The 18,088-nt window shown below is 49.6% G+C and overlaps 3 protein-coding genes across 8 annotated transcripts in view; 1 reads left to right on the top strand and 2 right to left on the bottom strand.

Annotated features, from left to right (window-relative positions):
* SAR1A (secretion associated Ras related GTPase 1A) overlaps positions 1-18,088 on the bottom strand; it is a 537,387-nt gene that overhangs the window by 351,165 nt on the left and 168,134 nt on the right. The window lies entirely within an intron of this gene.
* Positions 1-18,088, bottom strand: part of PPA1 (inorganic pyrophosphatase 1) — a 478,362-nt gene that overhangs the window by 301,077 nt on the left and 159,197 nt on the right. The window lies entirely within an intron of this gene.
* PALD1 (phosphatase domain containing paladin 1) overlaps positions 1-18,088 on the top strand; it is a 109,515-nt gene that overhangs the window by 41,924 nt on the left and 49,503 nt on the right. Inside the window, exon 1 of one of the 6 annotated variants that reach the window (XM_050803604.1) lies at positions 1,296-6,407. The exons of the other annotated variants lie outside the window; for them this stretch is intronic. The gene's annotated coding sequence lies outside the window, so the exon portion shown is untranslated. Of the gene's footprint in view, positions 1-1,295; positions 6,408-18,088 lie in introns of those variants that run through there. 6 annotated transcript variants of the gene reach the window in all.

The following is an 18,088-nucleotide window of genomic DNA, read 5'->3' as shown; positions in this document are numbered from 1 at the left end:
AATACTGTGGTGTCTATTTTTTTTTTTTTTTAAAACTAGACATATAGTAGATATTTTTTTACACCAGTAAATAAGCTGCTACTTCATTCGAAGTTTAACATCCATAAAAGAGCCAAGGACAGTGGCTCATGCCTGTAATCCCAGTGCCCTGGGAGACTGAGGCAGGAGGATTAGTTAAGGCCAGGAATTCGAGACCAACCTGGGCAACATAGTGAGACGAGACCCCCATCTCTACAAAAAACACAGACTTCTGTATCCCAGCACCACACCCTCTTCCTGCTTTCAACAGGACTTCTTGCCTGACTTTCAACATCATAGACTAGTTTTGCCTGTTTCTGAGTTTTAGATAAATGGAATCATGTAGTATTTGCTTATGTTGGCTTTTTTCGCTCCATGTCATCTTAAGGATGTTCATCTGCTGCTCCATCCATTTTCATGACCTTAATGATGTCCATGATACATTCAACTTCAAGCACTGTTGGTGTGAAAGATATTTCTAATCTTTCACTAATATCAACAAAACGGTACTGGATACCTTTGTGGCCCTGTCTTTTCCTGTTTCCTTTGGATACATTGATAGAAGGATTGCAGGGTCAAAGGGGCTGCAGGACAGTTTTGTTGACATTAGTGAAAAACTAGAAATATCTTTCATATTCACAATGGTTGAAGTCGAATGTATCATGGACGTCATTGTGTAGTCATGAAAATGGATGGAGTGGTGGATGAATATCCCTAACAGGATATGGGGCGAAAGAAGCCAACATAAGCAAATACTACCTGGTTCCATTAATCTAAAAAGGCCATTTTAAAGATATTTTAGAATTATTACCGGTTTACATCCTGCCAGGTGCTCAGGAGAGAGTCCGTCCCCAGTGCCCATGCCCACACGGGCGTTTCCACCCTGGTTCACTTCCAACGTGATGATGGACCCTGCATGATTCTCATTGTTTCTGGGTCTGGTCTTTTCTCTCCCCTCCCCTCCCCTCCCCTCCCCTCCCCTCCCCTCCCCTCGCCTCGCCTCGCCTCTCCTCCCCTCCCCTCCCCTCCCCCTCCCCTCCCCCCCTCCCCTCCCCTCCCCTCCCCTCGCCTCGCCTCTCCTCCCCTCCGCTCTCCCCTTTTCTTTCAGAGTTTCGCTCTTGTTGCCCAGGCTGGAGTGCAGTAGCATGATCTCGGCTCACTGCACCTCCACATCCTGGGTTCAAATTCTCCTGCCTCAGCCTCCTGAGTAGCTGGGATTACAGGTATGCAACCACCATGCCCAGCTAATTTTGTATTTGTAGTAGAGACAGGGTTTCTCCATGTTGGTCAGGCTGGTCTCAAACTCCTGACCTCAGGTGATCTGCCTGCCTTGGCCTCCCAAAGTGCTGGGATTACAGGAGTCAGCTACCGCGCCCGGCCGATTTCTAGGTTTTCCATTACGAGTTAGGTTGGACGTTGTGTCTCATGTTCATTGACCATTTGTATTTCTTCTCTTTCTATTTTGCTTGTTATTTTTGGTCTGCTTTACTTTCAAGATGTACTTGTTTTCCCATTTGTTTGAAAAATAATCCGTATGTTGAATGACAGATAATAGACCGGGCACAGTGGCTCATGCATGTAATCCCAGCACTTAGGGAGGCCAAGGTGGGTGGATCACCTTAGGTCAGGAGTTCAAGAACAGCCTGGCCAACATGGTGAAACCCTGTCTCTACTAAAAATAAAAAAATTAGCCAGGCCTGGTGGCACGCGCCTGTAGTCCCAGCTACTCGGGAGGCTGAGACATGAATCGCTTGAACCTGGGAGGTGGAGGCTGTGGTAAACCTGTATCACGCCACTGCATTCCAGCCTGAGTGACAGAGCGAGACTCCGTCTCAGAAGAAAAAAAGAGAATGAGAAATAATAAAAATATGTTGAAAATATTTTTATCCAGTTTGTCATTTGCCTTGTGACTTCGTGTTTTGTTTTTTTCTGATTGGTCAAAAGCTGATTATTTTTTATGCAGTCTGATCTATCCATCTTTAACTTTTATGTGTTCTGCCTCCAGAATTTTGTGTAGAAAGTTCTTTTCTGCCCCAAGATTATACAAATATTTACTTACATTCTCTTCTTTCATGTCTGTGGCTTCCCTCATATCACGTCTTCTTTTATCCTTCTGCACTTCCTTTGGGAGAGTAATGTAAGATGAGGGGCAGCTATAAAGAGCATGCCTGGGAAGCCTGCTGCCTGACTGAGCTGTGCTCAGCCACCTGCGCACCCTTGGGGCAAGTTAACCCGGACTGTCTGGGCCTCAATATCTGCACCTGCAAAAATGGGAGTAAGGTAAGGGTTATGAAGGTGAAATCAAACTGTTTGTAAACGTATTCTCAGGGCTCCTTTACACTTAAAAATGGACGACTCTAAGAGCTTCTGTGTGGCTTATATACATATATCAATAGCTACCACACTGGAAATTGAAACAGTATATTTAAAACACATATTTCGGCTGGACACGGTGGCTCACGCCTGTAATCCCAGCACTTTGGGAGGTCGAGGTGGGCGGATCACCCGAGGTCAGGAGTTCGAGACCAGCCTGGCCAACATGGTGAAACCCTGTCTCTACTAAAAATACAAAAATTAGGCATGGTAGCACGTGCCTGTGATCTCAGCTACTCGGGAGGCTGAGGCAGGAGAATTGCTTGAACCTGGGAGGTGGAGGTTGCAGTGAGCCGAGATCGCACCATTGCACTCCGGCCTGGGTGACAGATCAAGACTCCGTCTCAGAAAACTAACAAACAAAAACACATATTTATAAATTCATTTATAACAAACCTATTATATGGCAACATAAATAAAATCTATTATTTTTCCTGGAAAATATATGTTCCAAAACAAAAAATTGAATGGGAAGAGCGGCATTACCTTACAGATTTGCAAGCCTCTTTCGTGTCTGGCTTAACAGAAGACAGCTGGATTCTCACATCTGCCTCCGCACTCAATCTGTTGTGATACATTGTTTTGACTGAAGTATGGTGAAGAAAATCGGCTTCACCACAGATACGTATTGTGAAAAGGGAGGAATATTTTATTAGCGTCTAGATATTTTCCTTTGATCCTACATAAAAATTTGACAGGTGGTTGATTCTTAAAGCTAGTTGAAATGTGGAGTCTGAAAGCACATTAATGAACATTTTGTACCTCGTCACGTTAAGATCCTCTGGACTGTGTTGCAGTGTGAATGGCTCTGTTACGGGATTTTGTAATATCAGGCATCTGTCTTTGGGGAAATATTGGCCCTGTGTGTTACACAGATCTTCCAAATGTGGATACATTTCCTGTCAACATTTAAAAAAAGTCACATCTATTACTATCAACACACCTATTATCAGAAAAATCTTTCTGTTTTCAGCAGCGTTTGAACTGACAGTGGGTGACACACGCTTTCCAAAATTATAATTGTCCCTTGAAAGCTCCCAGCTCCAGCTTTATTATTGGCAACAAATTCAGTCAGTTGTTTTCTTTGAAGGGACAGGTTCACTTTACTCATTTTTGTGAAAATATCTGCCATGGTCGGGCGCGGTGGCTCACACCTACAAGTCCCAGCACTTTGGGAGGCCGAGGCAGGCGGATCACCTGAGGTCAGGAGTTCGAGACTAGCCTGACCAACATGGAGAAACCCCATCTCTACTAAAAAAGAATACAAAATTAGCCAGGCGTGGTGGCACATGCCTGTAATTTCAACTACTCAAGAGACTGAGGCAGGAGAATCTCTTCAACCTGGGAGGCGGAGGTTGTGGTGAGCTGAGATCCAGCCTGGGCAACAAGAGAGAAACTGTCTCAAAAAAAAGGAAAAGAAAAAAAAAAGTCTGCCAAATACTCATATCTGAAAACCCACTGTTTGTCTCTTGGTCATTCTGTCAAGTAAAAATGGTGTTCCCGGCCAGGTGTAGTGGCTCATGTCTGTAGTCCTAGCATTTTGGAAGGCTGAGGCTGGCGGATCACTTTAGCCCAGGAGTTGGAGACCATCCTGGACAACATGGCCAAACCCTATATCTACCCAAAATACAAAAGTTAGCCGGGCATGATGGCACACACCTGTAGTCCCAGCTATTTGGGAGGCTGAGGTGGTGGGAGGATGGCTTGAGCCCGGGTTGAGGATGTGGTGAACCGTGATTGTGCCACTGCACTCCAGCCTGGGTGACAAAGTAAGACCCCCATCTCAAAAATAAAATAAAATAAAAATAATGTTCTTTGGACCAGAGGCTGGGTCAGCTCCAACTGTGATGAACTCTGTGTGATTTCTAGACCCCTGTCATTCTTGGGCCTTACATGCACTTCCCATTTTATCACACAGAAAGTCAAGTGGGCATATACCCAAAGGCTAAGATTCAGTGAAATTAATCATGTTTACTGCCTCATCATGGTGACATTGGTGAATTTTGTCACTGCGAGTGCATGTCTCTGGGAACACAGTGAGACCGGCCCATTTTGGGGCTGCTGCCTTGTTTCTCCTGAGCCTCTAGCAGTTTCATCCCCCATGGCTTTTGAGCCACCAAATGTCATTCCAGTGAAAGGCAGTGACGCGTTAGTGCTGCCGTGAGAATCCTGTTGACCCCTGAACCCCTGGAAGGAAGGCGCTGGGCCCTGGAGTCTGTGGAGCCCTGCTTTCAGAACTGTAGAATTAGATGACAGATGCACTGCTGAGCCCAGTGCCTGGTACACTCTTGGAGTTCAGCACATGTTACCTGCTGCCATTATTGTCCTTTCCCCCAACGAACCTGAAAGACACAGCCTGGGGGAGTGGAGGTGGAAGCCATCGGGTTAAGAATTCGGTGTTTGTGATTTCACATCCTGCTCAAGGTGCTAACACGTTTGGTCCTCAGGAGTGAGTGAGGGGCCCAGGGGACTCGATAGGTGCCCCGTTTTTCTTGCCCCTCTGAGTGGCGGGGAGGGCACGACTCATCGAGAGACCCAGGGGTCTCAGCCAGGCAACTCTCTCATGGGTGGGATCTGCCTCTCAGAGAGGAGCCCCTTAGAGTCACTCTGTCTTTCTTCTGACCTGAAAGGGCTTCCCTGACCTCTGACCTCCATGTGTCCTCCTCCTTAGCCTTCTCACCTGGGGGTGGGGGCTGTCAGAGGTCAGCACCTTCCGCCCAGCGTTTTCTTTTAGGCATTCAACACATGGTGGCCACTTATGGGCTGTATGTTGTATTCTGGGACCTGGGCTAAAACCCCATCTGTGCTGTCTGGTTTATTTTCACAACACAGACACCTGCAAAGTTGATCCTTTAAAAAAATTATCTTTTTATTAAAAAAACTTTTTTTACGCCAGGCATGGTGGCTCATGCCTGTAATCTCAGCACTTTGGAAGGTCAAGGTGGATGGATCACCTGAGGTCAGGAGTTCAAGACCAGCCTGGCCAACATGGTGAAACTCCATCTCTACTAAAAATACAAAAAAAAAAAAAAATTAGCTGGACATCGTGGCGGGTGCCTGTAATCCCAGCTACTTGGAGGCTGAGGCAGGAGAATCGCTTGAACCCAGGAGGTGGAGGTTGCAGTGAGCCGAGGTTGCACCATTGCACTCCAGCCTGGGCGACAAGAGTGAAACTCTGTCTCAAAAAAAAAGAAAAAATTTTTTTTAGAGACAGGGTCTTACTCTTGTCGCCCAGGCAGGAGTGCAATGGTGTGATCACAACTCACTGTAGCCTTGACCTGGGCTCAAGTGATCCTCCCACCTTAGCCTCCCAAGTAGCTGGGACCAAAGGTGTGCGCCATCACACCTGGCTAATTTTTGTAGTTTTAGTAGAGATGGGGTTTCGCCATGTTGCCCAGGCTGGTCTTGAACTCTTGGCCTCAAGCTATCTGCCAGCCTTGGCCTCCCAAAGTGCTAGGATCACAGGTGCATACCACCACGCTGGCTAATTGTTACATTTGTATGTTTGTGTGTGTGTGTGTGTGGTGTATGTGTTAGTAGAGATGAAGTCTCACCATCTTGCCCAGGCTAGCTTTTTATTGTTTTTAAAAAATTTTCCCGGTTTTGTTTATCCAGGTGGCTCCTTTGTACCAAGCACAGGCCAGGCCCAGAGGATGCCATTGAAGGCCAGCCCCAGCTCCTGCCTGGTGGGCCCCCAGGGAGACCCCTGTGGTGGGAAGGCATGGAGGGGAGGGTAAGGAAGGCTCCTGATGCAGGGAGTGGGCTGGACAAGAAGGCTGAGCCAGTCAGGAATATGTGGAATGAGTGAGTTAGGGGCTGGTGTGTGGCCCTCAAACTTCCACTGCTCCACAGAAGAAACAGCAGCATCTGTTCTGTCGCTGCAGGAAAACTGGCTGGACCAGACCATTTGAGAGACGGCCCAGCCTTGTTGTTTATGGAACATGTCAAGGATCTTCAAAGGCAACATTTCTGCCGTAAACACACTGCAGAACACCCCGCTCCCACCCCCTGGTCCAGTAAGATGCTCCTCGGCTTTCATATTATTTTTGTTATTGATGTTGATTATTTGCCAAGGCCTGTTGATGGTGCCCATTCTGGGGACTGTGAGGAGATGTACTGGCTGGAGTTTAGGGCATGAGAGTTGGGGAGCAGCAGGTTGGAGAAGGGCTGGGCCAGCCCAGTGTGCTCCTGGACTGCCACATGCTGTGCCCTGAGTCCAACTGATATGCTTAAAGTGGAATCTGCCTCCTTGGGATCAGGGTCGTCCCTGGCCCTGGCTGGACGTGCCCAGTGATGCGCATGAGCGGGGGGTGCCGTAGAGAGTGAGGAGCAGGAGACCCCTGTCCCAACACCACCACCCACTGTTCTTGTGACTGTGGGCAGGTCTCCGGCCACCCGTGGACTGTTTCCTCCTTTGTAAAATGAAAGGGTCAGACTTGGGTCTCAAAGGTACTTCTGGCTCTCAACTCTAAGACACACATGGGTGCCCAAGGTGGGTTTCGACTCTGTACGGCGTGTGTGTGTGTGTGCAGGCCTGTGGTAGCTGTGGGACCAGGCCCAGGGCAGGTGAGGGGCTGGTCTGAGCCGCTGCCCTTGGTACAGACCTGGACATTTCATGTGCCCTGCACCCACAGTAGGGGAACCCTGCAGCAGGGCAGCTTCCTCTGGGTTTGTTCTCTGAGGCAGATGTTTCCTCCAGCTGGCCACCCGGCCCCCTGTCATCCCCCAGAGTCGGGCCCTATTTTTAGCTCCATTGTTACTTACTCTGGGCATCTGGCTGCCAGGGGCATGTGAGAGGCCATGGCTCTGGAAGGGGTACTCTCCCCCTGGGTCCCATGTGTTCTTTGCCTCCTGCCGGTCCCTGCTCTAAGCTTCCCAGTGTCCTTTGGGAAAGCTGGGGTGGCTTCTGCAGAGGAATGAGGGAGTGGTAGGTGGAGTGCAGGAAGAGCCAGCTGAGGAAACGGAGGCTGGGCTCTGTCTTGTCTTGTGGAGAACTCTCTGGCCTGTTTTTTTCACCTGCTTCATGGGACACTTGCCCTGTGCTTCTCCCTTCCTCATAAGGTTGTCCTGAAGTTCCAGTGAGATAGCCAGTGCGAAATGCACTTGATAAAGTGACATTTGGAATCTACAACTATTATAGTGTGAACGCTGTTAGTGGGGCTGCCCCACAGAGGGAACATGAGACCTGGAGTGGGGAGGTAAGGCATGTACTTAGGAAACACCAGGCCACTGGGGTCAGGGCCAGGCTGGGTGGAGCACGGGCTGAGTGCTGCTCGGCTTGTAGCAGGAGGCCCATTCATTTCCACTGGATGTTGATGGATGTACTGAAGGGGGTGAGGGTGGGCTGGCATGCCTGGTTGTGGGACCCACAAGGGTGAGGGCAAGGAAGGGCCTTATGTCCTGGGAGGGCCTTGAGGGCCTTGAGCAGCTCTGTGGGGCAGCTCTGGAACTTCTTCTCTCTAGGAGGGCACAGGGTGGGTCTCAGGGCAGGAAGCGCTGCAGCTTCTTCTGAGTGTGCAGCCAGTACACCAGCGCTGCTCCTGGCTGTTTGACACACAGGGATTTCAGGAAACATTGATTTTGCACAAAGAATTCAGCCGCTGAAATGTTTGAAAACCACTCGTCTATCTCGTCCAGATGGAAATAAGCGTGGGCTGTGCTGAACTCTTGGCAAGTCAGGGCTGGAGGAAAACTTCTAGTCGGGCTTTTTTTTCTGTTCAACACTCAGGGCAGCTGGGATCTGGATTTGCCTAAAATATTGGGGATGTGTGGGGCAAATTCATGGTGTTGAGATAAGAGTGGGTAAGGGGGTACTTGAGTACTGGGCAAAGGAGTTTAGACTGGAGGCCACAGGGGTGGGTGGGATGGAGACAGATGCCCAGAATCCAGGTCATGGTTCTCCCCAGCTCCTTGAAATGATTCTTTAAGTCCCTGCGAGATTGCTGGAGGTTGGAAGTAGGGCTGAAGCGTGCTTTCCCACTGGCACTCTGGGCCTACTCCCTGGTGGCAGCCAGGAGAGTGACAGCAGGGCAGAGCCCTGGGTGAGGTCTCAGGTCCCTCTGAGTTCCTGCTGACCTTGAAATGTCCAAATGCCCGACTTCCTGGAACTGAGCACATGAGCATTCCAGATACTCTTAACCCTATTCTCCCTGGGCCCCCCGCCCCAAAGGCATTTGCCCCCAACACCTGGCTGCATGGAACCTGGAGATGAACAGGAGCTCAGGCTCTTTCAGGAGAAGAAGGCATTGCCTTTCCCTGAGTTGACCAGCTCCTCCCTAATTGTTACACACCGCTCCCTCTGCTCCTTCCTGAAAGAACCAACAGGGCAGCGTCCCTCCCATCCAGATAACACCTTCTTGCTTCCCAGGGACATCCTTGGCTCAGAAGGCTCCCTAGAGGGCAAAAGAGAGACTCTGCCCTCCAGATGGAGAGAGGCTTGTGGTCTTTCTCTGCCACTTTGAAGCAGTAGAGGCCACGTCTCTATCTATAGAGTGGAACAAACATTTAGCAGCTTGGGACTTTCAAAATCGCCGCTGACTCAGGGAAAGCTGCTTCACCATGCTGTCTCGCAGTTAGTTGATGGTGCCCTAACAGTACGCATTTCATGTGTGCATATCCTCCGCTATCTTGCAGGCCCTGGTGGGCAGGGATTATGTCTTCTGTGTTCTGTACACTGTGCCCTTGGATCCTGTGCTCTCAGGATCTTGGAGTCACTCTGCCCAAACATGGAGCTGCCAGCCCACAGTGTAGCCTGGCTTTCACCGGTGGGGAAACTTGACATTCTCCTGCAAGAGGAGAAAGAAAGAAATTCTCTCCTGTTCCCATGTGGCATGTGATCACTGAGGGCCAAACCTAAAAATAACAGAGTGCATTAATCAGGATTAGATTTGGCTGCAAGTAATAGGAAAAGCCAGATAACAGTGGTTTACACAAGTTGGAAGTTTATTTCTTCGTCCTGTCTAAGCCCAGAGTTTTGCAGACCAGGTCTGGTATAGTAGCTCTACCCTAGTTTCCTTGGGGAACTTGATGTCCACTGCACCGTTCCCAGGTCGTGGCTTCGAGGGCTCATGGTTCAAGATGGCTGTGAAACTTTAGTTATCACATCTGTGTCCAGGCAGCAAGATCGAGACAGGGAGGAAAGAGGTCTTGTAAGGAAGGATTCCAGAACTTGGCATCTTATACTGACCCTTATGTCCCTGTCTTAGTCCATTTTCTGCTGCTATCACAGAATACCATGGACTGGGTAATTTATAATGAACAGAAATTTATTTGACTTACAATTCTAGAGGCTGGGAAATCTAAGAGCACAGCACTGATATCTGCTTGGCATCTGGCACGGGACTTCTTGCTGTGTCCTCTTATGGCAGAAGGCAGAAGGGCAGATGAGCATGTGAAACAGATAAAACTCACTCCCCAAATCCCTCTTTTAAAAGGCATTGAGCGCTCGGCATGGTGGCTCATGTCTGTAATCCCAGCACTGTGGGAGGCCGAGACAGGTGGATCATGAGGTTAGGAGTTCGAGACCAGCCTAGTGAAACCCCATCTCGACTAAAAATACAAAAATTAGCCGGGTGTGGTGGCAGGTGCCTGTAGTCCCAGCTACTCAGGAGACTGAGGCAGGAGAATGGCGTGAACCCTTGAGGCGGAGCTTGCGGTGAGCCGAGATCATGCCACTGCACTCCAGCCTGGGCAACAGAGCGAGACTCCCTCTCAAAAAAAGGCATGGAATCCACCATAAGGACAGAGCCCTCAAGGCCTAATCACACCTCTTAAAGGCTGCTTAATAGCCCCAGGTCGCTGCTAGGGAGGTAGGGAATGCAGTCTTGGCTCTGGGCAGCTGTGTTCTCCACCGACTGTCTCTGCTTCTGGGGGATGAAGGCATTGTGAGCTTTTTGATTAAATCTGGGCCATTCCCAGGCTGAAAAGCTGGACCAGAGCTTCAGGGCTTGAGTCTCTCACAGAGAGATTTCCCAATGGGGATATCAGTCCTGCCTTGGGACCAGAAAACCCATGCTGTAGGCCAAGAAGCGGGAAGCAGGGGCCGAGCCCGAGGGAGAAAAGCTTTAGAGGTGTTAGCAGACAGCTCAGTGGCAGCGGTTAGAATTAGGGAGGCAGTGACCTCTTCTTAGTGTGGTCAGAGCGTGCCAAGAAAGTGTGGTCTGTGTCTGGGCCGCTGAGGCCTGAGGGCAAGGGCCAAGCTCATTCATAGGACAGTGGCCAAGAGGCCAGGGATGGAAAGGCTTGGGAAAAGTGAGGAAGCTCTGCAGGTTCTGGGACACAAGTGAACACGGTACAGCAGTGGAAGGCCCACCCCAGGACAGGGTTAGACTGGGAGCACAGTCCCCTTCTAGCCCACAGGAGGCCAGGGCAGGGCCCAAGTGCAGTGTGGAGGCCCAGCCTGGTAGACTGCGAGGATCCCTACCCGAGTCCAGCCCCCGCTCACCTCCTCCAGTGGCACCTTGTTGTTGTACATTTTTTAATTCACCAAGAGAAGCCAGAGATCTAGAGTCTGTGTGTGTGTGTGTGTGTGTTTTTAGTAGAGACAGAGTTTCACCATGTTAGCCAGGATGGTCTCGATCTCCTGACCTCGTGATCCACCCGCCTCGGCCTCCAAAAGTATTGGGATTACAGGCGTGAGCCACCGCACCCGGCCGAGATCTAGATTTTTATTTGAAATTCATTGATTTCAAAGTACGGGTGGCTAATTAGAGTGGGAAATATGAAACTATGAGGATCATACAGATTGCTCCTGAGAGCGACCCCTTTTGGCCTGTGGGCCACAAGCTGTCTCCCTCTAGTTAGCGTGCGTCCTCTGGGTCCTCGGGCAGAACCAGGAGGAATCCATGGAGCACTTCTCATAAGACCCCTTAACACTTCTCAGTTTTATTTTTGAAATTTTTTAACCCCCATTTTTTTATTTGGAAAAATTTTAAACCTACAGACAAATTGAAAGAGTTCGCCGGACGCGGTGGCTTATGCCTCACCACTTTGGGAGGCTGAGGTGGGTGCATCATTTGAGGTTAGGAGTTCGAGACCAGTCTGGCCAACATGGTGAAACCCCAGCTCTGCAAAAAATAAAAAAATAAAAAAATTAGCCAGGAGTGGTGGCACTTGCCTGTAGTCCCGGCCACTCGGGAGGCTGAGTCATTAATTGCTTGAACCTGGGAGGCGGAGGTTGCAGTGAGCCGAGATCGTGTCACTGCCCTCCAGCCTGGTGACAGAGTGAGACTCCGTCTCAAAAAATAAAAAATAGGAAGAGTGCAGTAAGTAAACTGTCTCCTGTCTGCCAACACCAGGTAAGATTTGTTCCATTTACTTCTCTCTCTAAATCATATGAATGTCAGACATCAAGAGGCCTTACCCCCGAACGCTTCAGCCTGTATTTCCTAAGAACAAGGGCATTCTCCTTTTAGGCACAATCCAAGGATGTTAACTTATTTATCCAGCATATACTCCATCCTCAGATTTTCCCAGTTGTCCTCAGAATGCTTATTATATAGCCTTTCCCCGCTCCCCAATCTGAGATCCCATAGACAGAACAGCAGAGCAGACCCACTTAGAGGAAGGCAACTGGGGGTGCTGGAAAAGGTCCTGAATTCCAGGAACCTGCAGACCGTGATGGCTGGCCTGCACCTGGTGACCGGGGACCGCTGCTGGCTGTGGGGCAGGCTTTGTCATCCTGAGAGCCCGCCTGCCAGGTGAGCTGAGAGGGAGGCTTGCCCCTGCTCTCTGAGGGCAGGCAGGGACTTCCCCATCCCTCCACAGCTTCTCCCAGCTCAATGGGCCGACCTGATTTGCATCCCCACACTCTGCTGGCCTTGGGTACTGGCCTCCATGTGCCACAGTGCCTCTGTGGGCCGTCCGGTCATTCTGTCCACCTTTGCCTGCTTCCTGCTCCATGCCCACCTTGACTTGTCATCTCAGTGTGTGACAGCCATGAGGCCTCCTTCCTGCCAGGACTCAGTGCTCGCTTCAAAGGCTCCCCAGGGACTGCAGGCTGAAGCCTGGAACTCAGGACTGCGCCCCTGCAGTGGTAGCCCCGCCTGCAGAGCAAAGGGCTGCGTTTCCACACGTCCTCTAATTTCTGTTTTTAACTTTTAAACTTTTTTTTCTAGTTTAGAAAAATATAAAAACACTTGAGAAAGAGATAATTTAGCAGGTGAAGGGTTCCTGTGATCCCAGCCCCCAGACAGCTTTATTTTAGCTTTTATTGGACTCTTCCTAGTTCTAAAGAGAAAGAGGCTGAGGGGCAGAGGTCATGAAGGACAGGTCTGTGGGACCCCCAAGAGATGAAGGAGTCGGGGCCAAGAGCCTCTGCCTCCATGAAGCCTGTCACCTGGGAGGTTCACGTCTTTGACTTAGCTCAGCTGTCGCCTATTCTGTAAAATGGGGATCCTAATTCTCGGCTCCCTTGAGGGTTGTAGCAAAGACACAAAAATCCTACCAGGCTGTATGAGTGGAATTATTATCAGGGGAACATGTGCTGCAGTGGGCAGAGTGCATCTGGCAGAGGGCCAGGGTTAAGGACACGGGGCTGGAGGAGCATGGGGTGCTTTGGGGTGGGCGGGGTGAGGGTTCTCTGGGTGAAGAGTTGTGACCTTTGTCCAACTTGGAAACTTAATAACTTCACTTAAAAAGAAAATGTTCCTGACCGGGCGCGGTGGCTCACGCCTGTAATCCCAGCACTCTGGGAGGCCGAGGCTGGTGGATCACGAGGTCAGGAGGTCGAGACCATCCTGGCTAACACGGTGAAACCCCATCTCTACTAAAAATACAAAAAAAAAAAATTAGCCGGGCATGGTGGCAGGCGCCTGTAGTCCCAGCTACTCAGGAGGCTGAGGCAGGAGAATGGCGTGAACCCAGGAGGTAGAGCTTGCAGTGAACCGAGATCGTGCCACTGCACTCCAGCCTGGGCGACAGAGAGGGACTCTGTCTCAAAAAAAAAAAAAGTTCCTAGGGTAATCATGTTCATTGTAAGATATTTAGAAGTGATGGATGAGCAAAACAGAAGAAAATTAATACCACCCTACAGCTCACTACTCAGGAATAACTTCCATTGCTGTTGAAGTAGATGGCCCCGTCTTTGGTGCCTACTTGTTGAAAACCAGCCTTGGCCCATCATCAGTAACCAGAGAGGGTGGAGAGGTAAAGTAATGACGAGACTCTGCCCTGCCCTCTTGGATCAGATTCGAAAGGGAAGGAGATAGGCCAGTCAGGTACTAGTGGCCCAAACCTGGTGGGGGCAGAGGGTTGGAGAGAACTGGGCTGACTCGGGCTGTGCACCTGTTCTTCCAGTGGGGGAGGACTTGCCCCAGGGCCCAGAGCAGAGCTGGGGCCTCCTGGTTCTTGAGGAAGGCCAGGAGCAGATGGAAACCTCCCCTGAATGGCTTCCCGGACAAAGCAGAATGAGGAGGGTGATGTGATGATCATGGTTGTTAAGGGAGGGTGGCTGCTGTGGCCCAGCCCAGTCCAACTCTGCCCTGCTGGCTGCCTAGGTTGAGAGCCAGGGACTGCTGGCCATTCACAGATGGCACCTGGGCGAGGCCCCTAGTTCTAGTCTTGGTCCTGAAGGTTTACGTCGGTGGCAGCTGGCGGTTGCTGGGAGTTCAGTGCAGGGTCAGCCGTGGTGTAGGGGGATGAGATGAGGGCAGCTGAGGAGTTGGAGCCCTTGCTGTGCTGTGCGTCGAGCCATCCAGGTGTTGCTCTGCACACATTCACTGATTTCATCTTCATATGGTCCAGCAGGGGAGGTACCAGTGGTCCCCGGTTTACAGTTGGGGAGACAGTTTAGGGAAATTAAGTCATGAACCCAAGATAATGTGACTAATGCATGATAGAAGTGGGGTTCAGCTGGTGTCCTGCCCAGAGCCCGTGATTCACAGAGCCTAAGCCCTATGTCCCCAGCCAGGGGTCAGGATGTGAAGAGTTGCCACTCCTGCAAGCCCTCACTTTTCTTTTTGTTCAATGGGAATGAAAACACCAACTTTCTGGGGCTTTTGCATGCCTCTAACAGATATTTATTAAACTCTTACCTGCAACAGGCACTGGGCTCAGTCCTGAGTACCCTGGGCTGAGCAAGAGGTGTCCTCAGGGTCACAGAGGACTTAAGACTCAGAGCAGTGCCACCCAGTAGAAATCTCACAGGAGCCATGTGCAGCACTTTATTTTTATTTTTTTGAGACAGAGTCTTGTTCTGTTGCCCAGGCTGGAGTGTCGTGGTGCAATCTCAGCTCATTGCAACCTCTGCCTTCTGGGTTCAAGCGATCCTCCTGCCTCAGCCTCCCGAGTAGCTGGGACTATAGGCATGCGCCACTACGCCTGGCTAATTTTTGTATTTTTACAAAAAAGGCACAGTTTTTTCATGTTGATCAGGCTGGTCTTGAGTTCCTGCCCTCAAGTGATCCACCCACCTCAGCCTCTTACAGGTGTGAGCTAGCACGCCTAGCCTTGTGTGGCACTTCAAATAGCTGCCCTCAAATACAGACGAATGAGTGAACTTTGTTGTAATAACATATATTATTTAACACAGTATATCAAAAGATTATCATTTTGACATGTAATCAGCATAAACTTTGTTTTGGTTCTTGGTTTTTTACTTTTTGAGACAGAGTCTCACTCTTGCCCAGGCTGGAGTGCAGTAGTGTGATCACGGCTCACTGCAGCCTTGACCTCTTTGGCTCAAACGATCCTCCTGTTTCAGTCTTCTGAGTTGCTGGTACTACAGAAATGCACCACCACACCTGGCCAATTTTTTTTTCTTTTATTTTTGTTAGAGACAGTGTTTCTCTGTTGCCCAAGCTGGTCTCGAATTCCTGGGCTCAAGCAATCCTCCTGACTCGATCTCTCAATGTGCTATTATAAACACGAGCCACTGTGCCTGGCCCCAATATACATTGTTAATGAGATATTTTACTGTTTTTTTTTTTTTTTTTTTTTTTTCTGTAGCTAGTCTTCAGAATCCGGTACGTATGTTCCACTTGCAGCATGTCCTAGTGTGGACCAGCCACATTTCCAGGCCTCAGTGATCACTCACAAGGCACAGCCCACCCAGCTTCAGAGGCCAATGGGCCAGTGTCCCCCAAACGCCTAGTATCACCTTACCTTTATTGGCCAGGCCCTTTTCTGAGGTCTTTACCCACAAGATATTATTTAACCTTCGCAACTACCCCATGAGGGAGGTGCTACTGTTGTTCCCATTTCACAGAAGTGGCAGCAGAGGCCCAGAGAGGTTATGGAGCCGAGGTTGCACAGCCAATGAATTACGGAGCTGAGTGGGAAGGTGTCATGAGAGGAGAACATTGTGGGACAAAGGGACGGGGGCACGTCTTGTTTTTAATAGATTTATTGAGGTAGAGTTCATACAATGAAATTCTCCCTTTTTAAGTGTTGTTTTTTTTTTTTGGAGACAGAATCTTGCTCTGTTACCCAGACTGGAGTACATTGGTGCAATCTCAGCTCACTGCAACCTCCATCTCCTGGGTTCAAGCGATCATCCTGCCTCAGCCTCTTGAGTAGCTGGGACTACAGGCATGTGCCACTACACCTGGCAAATTTTTGTATATTTAGTGGAGATGGGGTTTTACCATGTTGACCAGGCTGGTCTCGAACTCCTGACCACGGGTGATCTGCTTGCCTTGGCTTTCCAAAGTGCTGGGGTGACAGGCGTGAGCCACCACACCCGGCCTAAGTGTTCAGTTTGATCAGCATTGGCAAATGTACGCTGTTGTGTGGCCACCACATTCATTATCCCCAGCAGTTCCATCCCCCAAAACATACCCTTGTGCAGTTGAGTCCCTCCTCCACCGACCTGCTCTCTGCTCCTGCAGTTTTCATGGGGTTATACAGTGTAAGTGTCTGGGGCTTGGCTTGTTTCTCTTGGTGACAGCTTTGAGATTCACGCATATGGTTATGTCTATTTGTAGTTTGCTCCTTTTTGTTGTGTTTTTTTTTTTTTTTTTTTTGAGACGGAGTTTCACTCTTGTTGCCCAGGCTGGAGTGCAATGGCGCAATTTGGGCTCACCGCAACCTCTGCCTCCTGGGTTCAAGCAATTCTCCTGCCTCAGCCTCCCGAGTATCTGGGATTACAGGCATTCCCCACCACACCTGGCTAATTTTGTATTTTTAGTAGAGACAGGGTTTCTCCATGTTGGTCAGGCTGCTCTCGAACTTCCAACCTCAGGTGATCCGCCCACCTCGGCCTCCAAAGTGCTGGGATTACAGGCGAGAGCCACTACACCCAGCCGCTGTGTGGTATTTTATGGTATGGATCTACCACATTGTGTTCGTCTGTTCATCAGTTGATGGACATTGAGTTGGGCTCAATGTTTGCTGTTATGAATATGCTGCTGTGCACAAGTCTTCTTCTGCACATATTTGTATTTCTCCTAGATAGGTACCTAAGAGTTGAAATGCTGGGTCATATGAGAAGGGTATATCTCCATTTGTAAGAAACTACAAAACTGTCTTCCAGAGTGGCTGTACGCTCTCACTGCTCACCAGCAGTGTATGTGCGTTCCAGTTACTCATATCCTCCCCAGAGGTTGGTATCGTCAGTCTTTTAAATTTGTCATTCTAATGCATAACCCTGATGACAAATGATCCTGAACATCTTTTTAATGTGCTTATTTGGCATCTGTATGTATATTCAGATCTTTTGCACATCTTCACATTTTTAAAAAACTGACTTGATATTGAGTTGTTAAGAGTCGGCACCTCTTTTTTGGGTCGGGATTAAATGAGATAATATACATCAAACACATTGCAGTCAGAGATTCACCCATTGGCCCTCCTGGTGTCCCCCTCTCTGCACTCAGGGTCTCTGGCTATCTCAGGCAGCTGTTCAAACCCCATCTCACCCCCAGTGAGTTCCCCACCCCTGCCCCCTGGCAGGCATGTGAGTCACACGCTCTCAACCAACACACAGTGACTGACTAGCGTGATTCCGTACTGGCACATCTCTGTGTGTTCACAACACAGTCTTCCCCTTTGCCTCAGGCCAGAGGCAGTGCAGCCCAGCGAGGGAGGCTTGGGTCTGGAGAAAGGAGCCCTGAGTCCCAATTCTGTCCTTGTGGCCACTTGCCATGTGAATGGGGGCATATCACTCTCTTGTGCCTCAGTTGCCTCATCTGAGGAAAGAGAGCATTTTACTATTTTTTTTATTTTTTATTTTTTGTAAATGAGATGGGGTCTTGCTATGTTGCCCAGGCTGGTCTTGAACTCCTGGGCTCAAGCAGTCTGCCCACCTCAGCCTCCCAAAGTGCTGGGATTACAGGTGTGAGCCACTGCGCCTGGCCCCTAATATTTTAGTGCGTTCAGGCTGCTATGCCAAAACACCATGAACTGGGTAGCTTAAAAACAACGGAATTTATGTTTCATGGTTCTAGAGGCTGAGAAGTGCAGGACTAAGGCATTGATTCAGTATCTGATGAGGGCCCACTTTTTCATTGATCTTGCCTTCTTGCCGTATCCCTCAGAAGGTGTGACAAGGCAGCTCTCTGGGGTCCCTATTATAAGGGCACTGATCCCATTCCTGAGGGTTCTGCCCTCAGGAACTAATTACCCCTCCCCACCTAAAGCCCCCACCTCCTAATACCATGACCTTGGGGACTAGGATTTCTTTTTTGTGTGTGAGACAGAGTCTGGCTCTGTCGCCCAGGCTGGAGTGCAGTGACGTGATCTCAGCTCACTGCAACCTCTG

Source organism: Macaca thibetana, chromosome 9 (genome assembly GCF_024542745.1).
Source record: "Macaca thibetana thibetana isolate TM-01 chromosome 9, ASM2454274v1, whole genome shotgun sequence".
NCBI classification, from domain to species: domain Eukaryota; kingdom Metazoa; phylum Chordata; class Mammalia; order Primates; family Cercopithecidae; genus Macaca; species Macaca thibetana.
This window is presented reverse-complemented; position numbering and strand designations above follow the sequence as displayed.